The sequence below is a fragment of the Anomaloglossus baeobatrachus genome, chromosome 4 (genome assembly GCF_048569485.1).
Source record: "Anomaloglossus baeobatrachus isolate aAnoBae1 chromosome 4, aAnoBae1.hap1, whole genome shotgun sequence".
Lineage (NCBI taxonomy): Eukaryota > Metazoa > Chordata > Amphibia > Anura > Aromobatidae > Anomaloglossus > Anomaloglossus baeobatrachus.
Genome location: NC_134356.1, coordinates 26,635,957 through 26,639,528, shown reverse-complemented (window position 1 = coordinate 26,639,528; position 3,572 = coordinate 26,635,957). Strand labels below are relative to the sequence as shown.

The 3,572-nt window shown below is 50.9% G+C and overlaps 1 protein-coding gene across 2 annotated transcripts in view; it reads left to right on the top strand.

Moving 5' to 3' along the window:
- The first annotated feature begins 2,521 nt into the window (after positions 1-2,521).
- Positions 2,522-3,572, top strand: part of LOC142302829 (E3 ubiquitin/ISG15 ligase TRIM25-like) — a 17,950-nt gene continuing 16,899 nt past the window's right edge. For both annotated transcript variants that reach the window (XM_075343940.1, XM_075343939.1), the window contains exon 1: positions 2,522-2,792. The gene's annotated coding sequence lies outside the window, so the exon portion shown is untranslated. The remainder of the gene's footprint in view (positions 2,793-3,572) is intronic.

Here is a 3,572-nt window from a genome sequence, read left to right as displayed (position 1 = left end):
TCATGCCTTCTCATCTTCTCCACGACATTTTTTGTAATGAATTGCTTACTATTTAATAAATACTTGTTACCTTTTGCATATTAGCCACTCTTTGTCCTCCTGTTTTTGAATTCTGTATGTGTATTAGATATTTTCCCCTGTGTGTCCTCTCCTATCTCTTTGCTGCCCATAGCAACCAATCACAGCGCAGGTTTCATTTTACCAGAGCGGTTTAAAACATTAAAGCTGAGCTCTGATTGGTCGCTATGCGTAACAGAGACAGTTTCTCTTTCAGACAGTGTGGATGAAGGCCCAGTTGTATTTATATTGTATGTATAGGCAGGAGGCGGCCATTATAACAAATATTCATGCTTTATATGAGGAAAAAACATTAGTGGTTTAGTTGCTGGTATGTCTGTGCTCGTTCGGCTTTACAGCGCTTTATGAGAGGATACTATTATGTGTGTGACAGGAGCGGGCGCACAGAGTCAACACGGGCACTGTACGAAATGTGAAATGTGCGCACTATTGGATCCAAAGACCTCAAATTTGGACTCATCAGACCAAAGCACAGATTTCCACTGGTCTAATGTCCATTCCTTGTGTTCTTTAGCCCAAACAAGTCTCTTCTGCTTGTTGCCTGCCTTAGCAGTGGTTTCCTAGCAGCTATTTTACCATGAAGGCCTGCTGCACAAAGTCTCCTCTTAAAGGGAACCTGTCACCTAAAATATGCGTTCTGACCTATCAGCAGACGCATGTGTGCCCTAATTACACCTTCCTACCCATCCCTGTCTTATAAAATTGTATAATATGAAAGTAATAAAAAACGTTATTACCTTCATATTTCGTATGTAAATAGCAGGGAATATGGTCACAGGGGCAGCGCCTTGCCCCTGCATACTTTCCGTGGTATCACGCCCCTGTGGGCATGATACCATGGAGTCACATGAGCAACGTCACCGTCTCTCATTCTATCCTGCACGCGTTTACACTTACTATTGCCGCAGGCTTCCCTTCCGGGTTCTCCTTCTCAGTTTCAGACGCGTAGTGCGCGTCTGAAGCCGGTGCGTGAACACCCGGAAACGAAGCCTGCCTCAATGCACGCAGGGGTGTGATACCACGGAAAGTATGCAGGGCAAGGCGCCGCCCCTGTGTCCATATTCCCTGCTATTTAGATACGAAATATGAAGGTAATAAAACGTTTTTTATTACTTTCATATTATACAATTTTCTAACACAGGGATGGGTAGGGAGGTGTAATTAGGGCACACATGCGTCTGCTGATAGGTCAGAACGCATATTTTAGGTGACAGGTTCCCTTTAATAGTTGTTCTAGAGATGAGGTGTAAGCTGCAAAATACGGTGTGTGTGTGTGTGGGTGTATACACACACACACCGTATTTTGCAGTTTATAAAATGCAACGGATTATAAGATCACAAGTTTAGATAAAAAAAAAGGGGTGTCCATCTTACAATTCGGTGGTGTCTTACCGTGAAGGGGTATCAGCCGTGGTGGAGCGGGAGTCACAGGAGGCAGGGGCGGTGGTGGAGCAGGGCGGTGGTGGAGCGTGGGTCACAGGAGACGGGGGCGGTGGTGGAGCGGGGTCACAGGAGGCAGAGGCGGCGATGGTGGAGCAGGGCGATGCTGTGGCGGTGTGGAGGGGGTAACAGATGCTGGCTGCGGGTGCTGTGAGTGAGGCAGGAAACATCCAGACACTTTCGGCGGTGCGGGCTTCAAAGAAATGGCTCCTGGCGTCTGCGCATGAGCAGATTGCGATATCGGCTCAATGACAAGCCAGGATCTCATCTGCGCACGCTACCTCCGGACGCCATTTTCCTTAAAAAAACAAGCAAAAGACACAACAAATTTCAGCCAATTACACTGAGCAAAGGGGTTTAAAGTAAAAAGATGTCCAAGTATCACAATATAATCCCACCACCCCCTGCTCAGAAATAACTATGGGTGTAATTGCTTCAAGTTTAGCAAAACTAAGACCAATTCACAGAAGATAGAACAAAAAAAAGGATAAAACATATAATCTTTATTGTGAAAAACATAAAATATAGGGTGTAATGCAAAGGACAGGACACTAGATGGCAGCACACTGCAGGAGACCAGTGAGGGCAGATACAGCACAGCAATGTGTGACACAGATCAGGCGTCTCAGCAATAAAACACGTGTGGAGACAATATGGGGGAATAACTGAGGCACAGCCCGAGCACAGCAATGCTGCTCACATAGACCATGGCCAAACCAACCCAAAGCTATGGGAGCAGAGCCCTTCCCCTGACAGTGGCCTGATGCCCCCTCCTGCCTTATGTGCGACCCCTGCAGCCCCTGCTCTGTGAGGAAGGAGACATGGAGCTCCTGAGTGGAGAGGGACTGTCAGAGCCGGGGCCATTGTGTGGAGCAGGGATATGCCGGAGCTCACAGAGACCGGGAACAACCGAGGCTGCACTGTCCCCATGACCCTGTGCTCCAGCCACGTGCCACTATCGACATGCAGGGGGAAGCGGCCACTGCTGCGGGGGGGAGCTACCCTGCGGCCGGTGTATGAGCTGTAGTTTCGGCCATCTATGCCATTGGTGTGAGCGGCTGCTCCGGCCCTGAAGCTCCTGTCTGCAGACACAGGAGGCGGCAGCTGCACTCACTGCTCTACGGAAGCCGCACTCTGCCACTCCCGGAGCAGACCTGGGGGCGGGGCCAGGGTCATGCAGGGCTGATCTGCCGGAACTTCACTGCGAAGAGCTGACTTCCTGTTCTCCTCTCTCTGCGGCCGGCGCCATTGCTTGTGCAGACACGTGTTGGAGGGTAAGAATTCATACCTGGGTCTGTGTATTTGTGCCTTGTTTTATTACTTGTGTATGTGACCTGGCTGTGTGTGTACGCACACGCGAATATATGAGGCCTGTGTGTATGTATGTATAGTGTGTGTATATATATATATATATATATAAAAAATGGCCTGTGTGCACATGCATATAAGGCCTGTGTGTGTGCGCGCGCGCTTGTGCACACATGAGGCGTGGCTGTGTGTGTGTGCGCGCGCGCGCGCTTGTGCACACATATGAGGCGTGGCTGTGTGTGCGTGCGCTTGTGCACACATATGAGGCGTGGCTGTGCGCGCGCGCTTGTGCACACATATGAGGCGTGGCTGTGTGTGTGAGCGCGCTTGTGCACACATATGAGGCGTGGCTGTGTGTGTGCGCGCGCTTGTGCACACATATGAGGCGTGGCTGTGTGTGTGCGCGCGCTTGTGCACACATATGAGGCGTGGCTGTGTGTGTGCGCGCGCTTGTGCACACATATGAGGCGTGGCTGTGTGTGTGCGCGCGCTTGTGCACACATATGAGGCGTGGCTGTGTGTGTGCGCGCGCTTGTGCACACATATGAGGCGTGGCTGTGTGTGTGCGCGCGCTTGTGCACACATATGAGGCGTGGCTGTGTGTGTGCGCGCGCTTGTGCACACATATGAGGCGTGGCTGTGTGTGTGCGCGCGCTTGTGCACACATATGAGGCGTGGCTGTGTGTGTGCGCGCTTGTGCACACATATGAGGCGTGGCTGTGTGCGCGCGCTTGTGCACACATATG